This window comes from Zalophus californianus, chromosome 5 (genome assembly GCF_009762305.2).
Source record: "Zalophus californianus isolate mZalCal1 chromosome 5, mZalCal1.pri.v2, whole genome shotgun sequence".
NCBI classification, from domain to species: Eukaryota; Metazoa; Chordata; class Mammalia; order Carnivora; family Otariidae; genus Zalophus; species Zalophus californianus.
In genome coordinates this window covers 67,674,303-67,688,984 of record NC_045599.1, presented here as the reverse complement: position 1 = coordinate 67,688,984, position 14,682 = coordinate 67,674,303, and the positions used below count along the sequence as shown (strand labels likewise).

Sequence of the window (14,682 nt, the reverse complement as noted above, 5' to 3'; positions counted from 1 at the left end):
CCGCTGACCCTCCCCCTGCTCTTGCTCTCACTCGCTCTCTTGCTCACTTGCTCTCTCTCTGTCTTTCAAATGAATAAATTTTTAAAAATCTCAAAAATTTTTTTAATTTAAAAAAAAATAAAATGGAGGAAGCGAGATTATAACCACTCAGCAATATTGTTAATAACTAAGCCAATTTTGGCATTAAAATGAGCTCTTAGAGAATATGAAACATAGTGTACCCCCAAAAAGCCATTTAAATATATTTTAGCTCTTAAGAACTTCTTCCACTATGTCCAATCATCTTATAGGTCACACTTCTCCAGGGTTCCATATTAATTCATATTATTGTGATTATTGAGATATTGATGTCATTTTCAGTGCAGAGGTAAGACAGCACAGTAGTTTTTAATGCAAACCCACAGTTCACTATGGCATAACAAGTAACCATGGTAAATTCCTGTAGCTGGAACATGATATACATTTAAAATAGTAGGAGACAAAGCATGAATGACACAAGGTTATGTTTGAAATGTCAAAAAAAAATTCAAGCTTATCGAAATATCCATGGACGACCTAATTAAAATATTTTGCCAAGGTCAAATATAATAGCCTGCTAATTATAAGAAAAGAGATAAAGAAAATCAGCATACAGGGCGCCTGGGTGGCTCAGATGGTTAAGCATCTGCCTTTGGCTCAGGTCATGATCCCAGAGTCCTGGGATCGAGTCCCGCATCGTGCTCCCTGCTCCTTGGGAGCCTGCTTCTCCCTCTGCTTCTCTCTCTCTTTCTCCCTCTCTCTCTCTCCTCCTCTGTCTCTCATGAATAAATAAATAAAATCTTTAAAAAAAATCAGCATACAAAAAACATTTTTATAAATATATTCATTTGGGGGTAATGTTTCTCCTTCTGATACTGGCTCTTCACTAATTCAGTGAGTAATGAAGAAAAAGTATTAGGACTACACAGTGAATTAACAAGCAGAATCAATGGTACTAGCTTCTTCTTTTATCTGCCTTTTAAAAAATTAGGTAGAGTCAAATTAATGAGTAAACTCAATATACTATTTTTCTGATTATTGAAACAAAGTGCTCATTTTTTTCCCTCAAAATTACAAAACCAGATCAAAGCCAGACCAGTGTTGCTTGGATTCAAGTCTTGGTTAGAGAGAATGGTAAGGACTAAGAACTGGTTGTCACAAAGACCCAGAAAAAGATAACTTTAAAAAAATGGTTTAGATGTTATGATATTTTATCCAGTATCTCAGTGCTTTTATAGGAACAGCCAATAGTGGTGGAAAAAAGTTATTAGATGTAGTAAAAAACATATGGGGGCAGGTGAGTTACTCAGTCCTAATGGAAATAAACTCTTGGTTCTGCTTAATAGCTAGAATGTTTTAGGATTCTCTATTGAAAATAAGTGTTTGGTTGTTCAGTTATGCTGTCATTGTCAATTCTCTGACAGCCTGCTAGGTTTAATGGCCCTCCAGGGACAGAGAAGACACTCAGTCTTGTAAGTGTAAAAGTTAGCCACATATACGTATGGCTATAGCGTCATTGAGCTAAAACAAATCTTAGGAGCATAGCAAATTTATCTTCCTACATCAAGACCTCTGCCACAGATGTGAGAATCTTCTGCTTCAAAAATAGAAGGAAACAAAAGAAAGACACTCAGTTGTTCCACCCTGATGATAATAAACATTCTATCTGGATGAATGTATCTTATAGCCATGAGCATATAACTCTCCCATTTTGTATATATTTGTGAGTTACTCCCACTTTTTAAAAATAGAGGAAGAAGCCCTTCCTAACTCTGGCTCCAAAGAAACACCTGTTGCAGATGCCATTTAGTAGAGTCCAGCTTTTCTGTCATGTCCTGCTACAGGCTCAGCCGTCTTGCCCTTCTATCTCAAACCCGCTGGTATCATGTGTCAAAGCGGAATATATCTATGCTGATGTCAGAGAGTCACATAACACCAGGGGAAACAAGGGCCAGCCAGAATGTCTCTGCATTTTCAGAAAAGAAAACTAAGGCAAAATGGCCAAAAGATATCTTCCAAATTTTGAATATTGTCATTGAAATTCAAGGTCTCTGATAAAGCTAGAAACTCTGAGGCCAAGTGCACATAATTAAATACTTTTCAGTCTTTGTATTTTTTTCAAAATCAGATCCTCTCAACTTGTAAAAAAAAGGGGGGAAGGGAATAGCACCATGCAGAAGGGAAGTAAATTTAACAATTAGCATATGCTTATAAATACCAAGAGACCAAAGAGATAAGCATTCTCTTGTTCAGCTCAACTCGATGATAAAGTATAACAACTTACCCATCCAGCCCCTGAACTATACCTCTCCTTCATCCCATCATCCAGTGAATCATCAAGTCTTACCAGTTCTGCGTCCAAGGTATTTCCTAAATCTACTACTTACTCTCCATTCCTGTCCCATTGCCCTGGTTCAGGCTCCTAGCAACACTCCAGGACTGTTTCCAGAGCCCCCGAATTTGTCTCCCTGCTTCACATTGCATCCCCCCTTCACTCTCCCCATGACTAATTAGCTTTTCCCAAAGGCTTAAACTAATTGTAGGTCATCCTTCATGTGCCCAACATCCACACATGGCTTCCCATCTCTTTCAGAATTAACCAGGAGCCTCTAATCTCTAGCCCAGCCCTCCTCTGCAGTCTTAAACCTTCCTTTCTGACACTGCCAGTGAGAACCCTGCACTCGAATAACAGCAAACATTTAAGTTTCCCTTACTGTGTGCTTTACCAAAAGTAACTCATTTATTCTCATGATGGTTCTTTAAAGTAGATATGCCTACTATGCCCTTCTTATAGATGGGGAGACTGGGACAGAGAGAGGTTAAATAAATGCCCAAGGTGGAACCCAGGCAGTCTGTCTCCAGAATCCATGCTCTTAACCACTTCCTTGTGATGCTGCTTTACAAACTGTTGAGACCACTTGCCTTTACGTGTGCCTTCTTAGTTCCTTTCCTTCAGCTTCTTCTTGCTCCTGAGCGCTCCTTGTCATCCCTCAGAATTCAGTACAGCCATTTAGGAAATCCTTTCTTCCAGAAGGAATTATGCATCTCTTCTTTTTTCTCACATGGAAGCCTGCGCCCACATCACTTACCTCATTGCACTGTAATTGTAGTGTCTGGGCCACACATCTTTCTCCTGGGACACTCAGCCTTCTAGGGGCAAACTGTGTCTTTCTTACTCAGGTTGTATTCCCAGCTCAAGACATAAGAGGTAGTACATGGCAGATACTCAGCTAATGTTTGTTAGCTGAATAAAGGAAAAATTAATCTGCTAGTCATAAATTTTTAGTAATGTTGATATGAAAAAAGAAAGAATACTTCAAAGAAATAATGTAATTTTTAGTATGAAAAAATAGACCCTCGATCTGTAATTCACAAAAATAATATAGTCTTCTGATACTTATACAAAGAATAGTGAATTATTTGATTAAATGACTGAACACCATTGGCCAATAAAGTTTTACGAACTTTTCTAACATACTTAATAGAAATCCTGAAGAACTGATATACAGCAGTAAATGAAATGTGGGTTGGTACCTCAGACCATCACAAATCACCTCTTAATAAACCTCTTATCACTTAAATTGAAGCAATTTCAAAGATGAAGGGAAATGGTAATAAAGAAGTAACAGGATGGGGTTGTGCTCTTGGTATAAGGGAAGTATACAGCAAGTCATTATAATACATTAGTAGTGGTGACATTTCTAGGTTTCAGTTCACAGTTATTCATCCAATGCTTAGTCCTTTCCTCTCAACAGCCAAAATCAAAAGTCCCTGCTTTTAAATTACATTTTGTCATAGCTGTGTAATTAAAGCTTTTAACATGCTAATCTTCGTGGTTATTGATGATTCAAGATTAAGTTCAATTAAGTGAATTTTTATTATCATTAGATTTCATAGAAATAAAAAGTAGGCATTCTCTTTTTCAGCTCAACTTGATGATAAAATATAGCATCTTTCCCATCCAGGCTCTGAGCTATGCCTTGTGTTGGCTCCTTCTCGGGGCCTCTTGTGCATGTACCAATCAATGTGGTATATGCACAGCAATGCCTTGTGTTGGATTTTTCACTCTCCTGTCAGTACCCTTTGTTTTCACTTTGATAACATAGTTGCTTTTTATTGAGTACGAAGTACCAGTATGCTCAAGGATTCATGATTGAGACAAAAGAGAGAGAGAGAGAAAGGGAAGAATAGAGAAAGAAAGGAAAACCCTTTAGGAATCGCTTTGAAAATTTAAGAGAATTTTACAATCTACGTAGCTATTTGACAATAAGGCAAAGGAGATTTATGTATATTGGTTAATAATTTTAATTGGCATTTATTGTAAATTAGATATAATTTTATAAAAAAGAAACTAACAGCTGTTTCCTTATTTTGATTGTTAATTGTTTACTATTTTATGCGTTTGGTTGTCAAGCATTGTCACTTCTGGAATGCTTAATTTATATCAGCTAAATACATGGAGACTTGATGGTGGCAGAGTACTGCTGTGGATAAATCACTGAGCGGTGAATAAGGAAGGAGCCCTAGCTTCCAGGCTCTGAAAGGACTCCATCTAGCACGACCTGAGGCTGTGACTTTGAACCTTTGAACTCAGTACTCAAGGCTGGGGATAAGACACAGATATCTTTACACGAAACATTTTATGAGTTTATAATCATAGAACTTCACTTACATGACTTTTTTATAATTCATTTAGTACTGAAAAAAATTTAGCATATTATGAAATAGAACTGAGAAGAGGAAAAGGTCATACAGTGTTTAATTATTCTGTATCAGTACCATTGTTTTGCAAGTATTTGTTGTTGAGGATACTTATCAAAAGTTTCTTGGCTGACTTTCTTATCAGCCAAAAAGACTTCTCTGCAGTTCTTACTCACTGATTTAAAGTATCAGTAAAGTAGTCAAAAATTCACTCTAAAAGGATTGGCTTTAACAAGTTTACATTTTTGGGGCACCTGGGTGGCTCAGTTGGTTAAGCGACTGCCTTCGGCTCAGGTCATGATCCTGGAGTCCCGGGATCGAGTCCCACATCGGGCTCCCTGCTCGGCAGGAAGTCTGCTTCTCCCTCTGACCCTCCCCCCTCTCATGTGCTCTCTCTCCATCTCTCATTGTTGCTCTCTCAAATAAATAAATAAATAAATAATTTTTCAAAAGTTTACATTTTTGTTACCGAACAATATACAGATTCAGACAATGTAACATTCAAGAAAGAGAAATGGATACGATTTAGTTGCTCTCAAACAAGAAAACTATTTTTGTTAGTATAAAATACAACTTTATATTGCTTTTTTAAATACTCTAAAGCAGCATGTGAAAAAAATCTAAATAGTCGGATTCTTGTTTTGAAAGTATTATTCTGTTAGTTTGAATTATTCTTAATAAAAATTCTGAATTCATTTGCAGTTTTACCTTGGGAGTTCACCCAAAACATGAATAGGGATGCATCAGCATTGCTTTATTATTATCTATGAAATTAAGTAACAGTGATATTTTTAACCCAAACCAAGGTTATTATCTAGATTTATTAAAGGAAAAAAAAATACTTAGTCCTCTTAGTTGAATGATCTACAACATATGATACTTAGCCGTTGCAAAAAAAAAAAAAAATCAGTGTCCACTTCCCATACACGAGACCTAGAAAATTATAAATATCTGGATGCCATTTCCTAGGGGCCGATGTTTTAACTGTGGGAGAGGCAGGTCAAAGAGAAGATAAATGAAGAATGTTACAGGCTAGGTCAGGATATCGTAAAATCTGCTTTTGACCCTTTTAGTTTAATTCTTTTTTTTTAAATTAACATATAATGTATTATTTGTTTCAGGGGTACAGGTCTGTGATTCATCTTACACAATTCACAGTGCTCACCATAGCACATACCCTCCCCAGTGTCCATCACCCCGCCACCCCATCCCTCCCACCCCCCACCACTCCAGCAACCCTGTTTGTTTCCTGAGATGAGTCTCTTATGGTTTGTCTCCCTCTCTGGTTTCCTCTTGTTTCATTTTTCCCTCCCTTCCCCTATGATCCTCTGTCTTGTTTCTTTAAATTAACAGCTTCCTCTAGAGTGTTCTAGCAGATTTTAGAGCCCTTTGTATATTTCTGACCTCACAATTTGTATCTTTTTTATCCCCATCTTCCTATTATATTCAGTAAAGCAGTGTGAAAATTTGTCTCTTTGCTCATATCCCCATTGACTTGAGGGCGTGACTGATAAAACATTGGTCGTTTTTAATATTAATACAAGCGGTTTAATATTTCCTCCTAAAATAGTAGTTTTACTCAGCGTTTTTTTTTTTTTTCTCTTAGCAGTTCTTTTTCCTCATACACAATTGGTTTCTCTTCTCCTTGTTTTTGGCATCACCATAAGATGTTATTTGGGGATAATACAGAAAGAAAAGGTCTTTTCAAAATCATTACTGATAGGAAATTGTGCATCAATATAGATAGTAGATGCTGAAGAAGGGATGTGGTTAAAAAAGCCCCTCTTTTGGAAATCAACTTTTTACCTACCAGGGACTTTTTGGGGCTTCAAGGCTGTTGGCCAAGAGTATAATTTGCTGTTTTTAGACAAAGTTTTGCCAATCACTTAAATTTTACAGTTGAACTTACATGGTGTGTTCACTCAAATTTCAGTTCAAAGAGTACCATAGTCATGATAAAGTCTCGTATTTAAAAGAGTAAATCAAATATATTCCTTTAGCTTATCTTAAACTAAAGGAAACTATATTGTACCAAAACCTGGATAAACAATTTCAATTTATAATCTATGGAAGTGTCCACAGGATGCTTTAGTATTCACTGGGTTTACTTATTATTGTTCTATTTTAATCGCTTTAACTAAATTTAATATTTACTTGTTAACGGTTTTACTAAACACTGTGCCCCCCTTTCACAATTTCTTGACCTTACCTTCCATCTACAATCTCCAGTTATGGTAAAGAACTGATTATGCTCTATTTGTAGTGTGGGGGGGAAAACAGCCAGCTATATTAATATCGGTTATTATTAATGTATAATAATAGCAAATCTAAATCTGTGGTCAATTTACATAAACATGATACATTAATTTACATGACAATCATGAAAAAGGAACCTTTAGTTTATTACTAAGCAACTCAGAAATATCTAGAAAATCGCAGTGCAAAATTTTTGCACAAGCAGTAATTTGGGGAAATACTCCAGAAGTAGATATCCAGGGGGAAAAAAAATAGCCAGTGAAAATACATGACATATAAGTTATTTTAGGGATGACATTATTGCCCTTGGAAAGTCTTTGAATTCCCATTTCATAGGATTGTTGTGAAAATTAAATGAGGTAATGATACAAGGCAGCACCTTGCACAGTTTCTTCACCAGAGTAAGTGCTTGTTAATAAATGTCAGAATTGTCAGTATTACAATTATCTATATTCTTGATTTCCTAAGCAAAAAAATGAAGCTTAATTTAATGCACTTCTAGTAATATTTATTAAATGTGTAGTAAGCGAGTAGAGCACTAGTAGGCTTCACAGAGACGTCTGCTGCGGCCCTTACCCTCAAGGCTGGGGATTAATAGGATCTGTTAATATACCCGAGGCAGAACAGGAGTGCAATGCAGTGCAGTGCAACGCAACACATTTCACTTTGAACATTATCATCTTCTGATGTGCTTGCAGCAGTTGTGTAAATGTTAAAACCACAAGTAAATTATTCTTTCTCTTCCGTCACGTTCTCTCTAATTTGTACTGTCTCAATATTTTTGTTTATAAAAATGACTGAAAGAAATGAGCGATTGTGTCAATAATGAAGACACCCCCTCATTTTTAGCAAAGAGACAGCCCCAAAGTCTCAAGAAGTGAACAATTAAGTGAGTCATAAATCTATCATTCATTGTTAAGTGGAATTTTTTTTTAAGATAGCAAATTTCAGTATCATTTTTATGGTGCAATTAAAAACTATCCCTTCAGTAAATCAGTACTCCCAAGTAGAATGATATTTTGAGTGCCTTTGTGCATTGAAAACATCAGGTTGTCAAATTCTTCCTTATTTGTAAATGGAGCTTTTATTCAGAGAAGTACAAGGATGCATTCTAAATCTGAAACATCTGGCTTTTGTAATAAAGTAATAGAAGCAACTTGTGTTTTGGATCTAAATCAAAACTGTCCCACTTACTAACAAGTCACAGAAGCTCCCTGAACCTCAGTTTCTTTATCTGTCAAAAATTGAGATGATAATGCCTGTTAGGACAAATGAGAGACTGGTTTGCCAAAACAAACCTGTTTTGTGACATGGACTCTCAATCTTTGGAAAAACAACTCAGTAATAAGTAAAATTTCTTTACTTCTGCCTCACAATCCAGAGCCTATTGTATGTGCTGAATGTTCAATGTTCAGTATCTAGTTGGCAGATAATTAATTTCACAAAAGATAACTAAACAAAACAGGTCCAAGAAATATCAAGGACAAGTGGGGCAGATATGAAATACATGAAGGTCTGATTCAGCATCAGGGTGACATGGTCAAGCAGAAGAGGCAAGCTCTTTTTAGAATGTCTACTGCCCTCTAACTGGTACAGCCAAGAATAGTCTTGGCTTTTGTTGTATTCTTGGAGTATTTTTCTAAGAATACACCACAAAAGACACTGAGGTTTCACAAGAGTTTCTTCATAGTCTAACATTATGCATTATTATATTATTTCCCTAAAAAACCCTCAGATAGAGGGGAGACTTGAATTTATGTTTAAGAATCTGTAATCAGGAGTCTTTACCAGGATAAGAATCAGAAAATCTGCTTTGCCTCTATTCCACAGTAGGCATATTAAAATTTTCATCATTCCCAGATTCCTGACCTCTGCATGTTTTGTGGTTGCCTTTTGCCTTAGAGCCATCCCATGAAAAAGATCTCCTTTTCCCTCCAAAAAAAAAAAAAAAATTATGATTCACAATAGCTAAATAACATAGTTTCTAGCACTTTTAACAAGGTTTTGGGCATTCCGGGCACAGTGAATATAAGACTGAATTCTAGAAGCTCATAATATTTTTCTACTGAAAACTATTTTAACTATTTTCTACTAAAAACTATTTTACTCTGTTTCCAGTAGAGTAGTGGGTTGTATGAGCAAGTTTATTGTATACAGTTTTAAAGTAATTTCAAATGACTGTGAAAAGAATTATGTTTGAGATAAAAAACAATGTCCTGAGACTGGAAACTAACTTAACTAACTCAGATATAAAATTAATTGATGCTAGTAGTGGGCATTATTATGTATGTGACATCTCTAGTTTAACAAGATGGTATGCTCTAAATGTTTTCAAATTGTTCTAATGAAAGAAAAAAAACCTAGGTTGGTAAAACCTTTTGCTGAAGTAAAAGCAGAAAATCAATATATCAGAGGTTCAACTGAATGCTTTCCTGTGGCAGTTTGCCCCAAATTCCAAAAAATAAGATGCCATTAACAAATTTTGAAACAAAGTCATTTTTATACACCTACGTATTAGAAATTATTTTTCAGGTAACAACTAATAGCAGATACTATAAAATACTGAGCATTTCACAGTCGTGTTAAGTGGTTCTGATGGAAGCTGGTCTCTTAAATTGACAATAGGTAGGTAAACATCTTTACCCTCCATTACAGGGGAGATTATTGACTAAAATATTACAAAAGCTACCTTTAAGAGCATATTTAATCATCCACTTGAAATAGCACACTGAAAGTTAAACAGTTGCTCTGGCATTTAGTGTTGCTAAACCCAATATTTCCTATTTATAAATATTTATCTATCCAGGAGACCAGAAATACAGTTTAGAACATCACCATTTTGTGCCTCTTTGTATAAGTTCAGCATTTTCTCAACCAGAAAAACCATTTATGATGGCCAGGCTGACTGTGTTCCTGAAGCTCCCACATCACCTCTGGCTCAGGAAAGCCCTTTGGGTCTCACCGTCCCTGGTCTCACACTTGACTCGCTTCCTCTCTCCCTTCACATTCTTGTAATTTTAGAATGAGATTTAACACAGAACTGTTTTCAAAATCCCAGAGTGTGAAGGATTCTCAGGGAGCAGGGCACTGCTATCCTTCAGAGCATAGACTCTGGACACACTACTGGGTTCATATCATGGCTCCACCAGTTGAGAGCTGTTTGACATTGGGCAAGATGCTGGACCTCTCTGTTGTTAAGCTTATTATGTAACACAGGGATCCTATTAGTACCTGACAAGGATGTCATTGCAAGGATTCAAGGTGTTTTATATCCATGTATAATAGCAAAGAGTTATGTAGCGGTTACTAGGTGCCTGGTACTGTTCGAGGTCCTCAATGTGTATGCTAGATGTTGTTGATACTATTGACAAATAGTACTCTATAAAGTGTTTGATATTGTTAATATGATTGCGTGGTCATGTTGGGGATGGCTGTCTCAAGTATGTGAGAGTCTCTGATTCAGATGACTTTTATGCTTCTCTCAAACTAATGAAATCATGGCTTAGGGCTAAGAAAACTAAGGCTCAGTATGGTTGGAGGAACTCTAATGGAGACCTCAAGACCAGAACCTGGATTTATCTACTTTATCCTCCTTTGTCCTTGACTCCCATCTGCCTTGTAGATCTTCCTGTCTCGGCTGCCTCCTTTCTCAGATGTTCTATGGCAGATGCGTCCTAACAAGCTTCTCTATAGCAGTCTAACCTCTAATCTACCCCTTCCACTGACACTCTTTTCCTAAAGCAGAGTTAAGGATGTCAGTTACCACTCACAAACTATAACTTTGCTCATTCTCTATAGTATGAAGTTGACTAAAAGTTTAGTGTAAAGTTTAGGGTATAAAGTTAACATGATCTGAGAGGTTTGTGTTAGTCAAACTTAATTTTCCAGCTTCTGAAAACTGCATACTCTAAAACCACTGGTGTTCCATTCTCATGGGAATGCTCATCCTTCTCCAATACAGTCATGACTCTGAGATCTTTCATGCATTCCCTGTCTCCGGGAAGTCTCTCTCTGGACCACTTAGTAAAATCCTGTTCATTCTTACTTATCACCCTTCCACCATTCTTTTTCCTGGTATATCATGGAGCCCATCTTTTGGTGGAAAGTTCTGTAAGAGTAAATTATTGTTGAGATTTATAGAGACAACCTGTGGCAGTAAGCGTAAGCACTCATCAGTATAGAAGAAAAGATCCAGTACATCAGAGTTTTATTTTTCAACAGGGAAAATTTCTACTTTATTTGATTCTACCACTTGCAGTTAGCTAAGGTAATGTGCTGTGAAATGATTAACAGGTGCAACAAGTGAAAAAGAAGCTTCAATTAACTCTCTATAAACAAATTTAGTAGTTGGGCACTTGCGTGATTTCCTGACTTTAATATTATATGGTTGATGAGCAGTTTGTCTCAATGGTGTACTTGGTCATCAATGTGTAATCATTATCTAAAATAAGAAATGTTCTCAAGTAGCACATAGAGGAGAGACCCTCGATATTTGAAATTAGCAAGTTACATATTACATTTTCAGTTCTCATCTCACATTCCCTCGGTAACTTAACTTTTAGTGCCATTCTTGAATAATTCCTGATTTTTCCAGCATAGTCTGTATATCGGTTTTGCAAGCATCTGAAACACTTAAAGAGCTAATCCTCTGTGTATATCACTGCCTCTAATTGTGGCAGGATAGAAGGGAATGTGTTCAAGGTGGGCTAAGTTGTCTGAAAGGTTGTCTGAAAGGTTGTCTGAACTCTCATGAAAGAGTTGGGGTGTTAGCTGATTCTTAAAAATGAATTTGAATTAAACAGGAGAGCAGGGCGCCTGGGTGGCTCAGTCGGGTAAGCGTCTGCCTTCGGCTCAGGTCATGATCCTAGGGCCCTGGGATCAAGCCCCGAATCGGGCTCCCTGCTCAGCAGGGAGTCTGCTTCTCCCTCTCCCGCTGCCCCTCTCTCCCCGCCTCTGCTCGTGCTCTCTCTCTCTCTCAAATAAATAAGTAAAATCTTTAAAAAAAAAAAAAAAGAAGAAGAAGAAGAAGAGAGCAAACACTGCAAGAGCAAAGACTCGGGCGTATTCAGAGGACTGCGAGCTTGGCTGTGGACATTGGAAATTAGGTGAAATAGAGGGGGTCAGACTATGTGCAGTTCTGAGAGCCAACCAGGGCACTAACCCCAAGTGTTAAGTATGGTCTGAAAAAGTAACATAACAGAAGCAGCACTTTAGAAAGATTTTTAGAGAAAATCTTGAGACTGTACATTAGATTTATTATCACACATGTGCACAAAAGTTTGCATACAGCTTTAAGGAGCTCACAACCTTTGTGAAGCCTGTCTTAAGGTCTGGTGAAGAACCCTTCAGCTGGCGACCAGGGACCCTGATAAAAGACCTAGTCAAATGGCGATGAAAGCCTTACCTAGGATAGTGGCAGTGGGGATGGAGAGAGGCATTTCTGAAGAAAACAAGATTTGGTATCTGATTGGATAGGGAGCTGGAAGAGGAAGCTGGAACAGTCAAAGATGACAATTCGGGAGACTGAAGAAAAAATTTGCCAGTGAAAAAATTAGCCTTGGTTCATAAAGACTAGTATCTGTTTTGTGCATATTAGTTTTGTATGCTTGTATTTATAATTGAAAGTCCTGAGGGAAAAACTGAAGAGATTCATGTCTAAACATCCAAGTAAGAGAAAGTTTTAGAACTTTGGGCTCAAAGAGAGCTACATGCTCAATTGAGCTCTGTGAAACAAGGCAAAATGTCCTCACAACATCTTAAGCCAGGAATATGTTCTTTGAATTTACTACTTCTTAAAATAGGAGTCAATAAAAAAAAAAAAAAAAGCAGCAAGTGTTTTCAAGTTAACTGGAGAGAAAAAAAAATTTTTTCTCCTAACACCACATTTCAAGTTTTGTATATTTACACTAGTTTTAATATGAATGTTTAGAAACCTGTAACCAGTCGAGGTCGATTCTGTTATCCTTCATACAAATTATATTGTGAATGCTTAAATTGTTTTATTTTATGTGAAACAATATTTTTAATCAAATCAAACTATAAAACGAACTGACTCTAAAGTCAGTCTGTTCTTCATTTTCTTATAATCTATAATCAGGAAATCCATTCACTCACGCTTTATAATTTTTGTGCTTTTAAGTGGTCAGAGGACTGTGACATCTGCATAAAGTCACATCTGAATTGATCATTGTCCAGGCGGAGGGTAACTTCAAAACACAGCAGGAAGAAAGGTTGAATATGTATATTAGAAGGTTATTGAGAGGTAGCATTTCCCACTTCCCTGACCCCTGACTTTGAATGAGACCATTCTCTTTGGTGAATTTATCTTAAGGTAGGACAACAGGGCTCGACGCAGGCCACAGCGTTCTGGGGAGGAGGCCCGCGGCTTCCAAGCCAGTTTAAATGCAGGCTCTTCTTAGCAGTAAACCACACGCATGTATTCATCATTGATTTTCAAATGATAGGTTTCTGTATCACTGGTTTAGGATCCACAGTCTTGCATTCCTGAATCTATATTATGCCAAAAGAATAACAACTTGGTGGCTGGAAACAGAAATGGTTATTATACGGCTCCAAAATGCTAGCTGGCACAATATGCTAAAAACAGCAGAAATTCACCGGTAAAAGGCAGAATTTATTTGTTCTTAAAAATAACTTTATGCTCTAAAAATATGAATTTAAGAAGTGTCATCGTGGTTCAAAATATTTTATGTTCAGTATGTAAACACCTTAAAATATGTGACTAATCTTCTAAAATGGCATAATTTCCAAATAACAGGAAATATTCCAAGAGAAAAATAGAATGCTTTTCAAATCCATTTTTTTTTTAGTTTTGAGGCATTTATTGGATGAAAAACTATAATGTATGTTTACTGTTTTTTTTTTTTCCTGCTGCCCTAAATCATAAAATGTGGGCAGAAAGATGTAGGCTTTTGTTGGACTTTCTCAGAGTTTACTGTAGAAAAAAATTTTTTTTAATTTTCAAAAAAACACTTTCCTCAGAGCATCCGTGAAGCATTTCCATTTTCACACACTGGCCCAGTGCTTGTCATATCACAGGACAACACATTTTACAAAGCGGTTTTACTTCCTTTTAGCAAAATAACTCCTCCATGCAAACCAGTATTGGCATCTACCAAGCCAGGGTTTTAGTTTCTTCTGATCTATTCAAGCTTCATTGCACTGCTTAACTGACTTTTTCCCCCCTTCTTTGGAAATTACCCACCTAATTTTCCATTTAATTGTTTATTTAAACCAGATCTCACGCAGGCTTAAGAGATAAGTGACATATGTATTGAGTGTATCAGACCGAACTTCAGCTGACAGAAAAGTATAGGGCAGATTTTGTCTTGGTTTTCTCAGTCTCTTTTTATCCAGGAGAATCTATTAATTAAAACTAGAGTCTTAACATATTCACAAGAATGATTCCGTTAAGACACGTTAAATATAAACTCTATTTTGTCAAGCATTTTCGTAAGTAAGCATATTCTTTGTATGATACTAGGTAAATGTATTTGTTTCATATATATAATAACTTTTGCCACCAAAAACTGTCCAAATTAACTGGAAAAGAAAATTTTGACTTTTGACATATTTAGCCAGCTGTAGAGAATTTAGCTACTTTCAATGAAGTTTTATTATAGAAGAGTAATTTATATTCAAATTCAACCAACATTTCCTAAGAAACTACTGTGTCCTTGACACGTG

At 36.5% G+C, this 14,682-nt stretch overlaps 1 protein-coding gene and 1 long non-coding RNA gene across 2 annotated transcripts in view; one reads left to right on the top strand and one right to left on the bottom strand.

Annotated features, from left to right (window-relative positions):
• Positions 1 to 14,682, bottom strand: part of LOC113928672 — an 85,734-nt gene that overhangs the window by 15,611 nt on the left and 55,441 nt on the right. The window lies entirely within an intron of this gene.
• Positions 1 to 14,682, top strand: part of MEF2C (myocyte enhancer factor 2C) — a 150,662-nt gene that overhangs the window by 120,345 nt on the left and 15,635 nt on the right.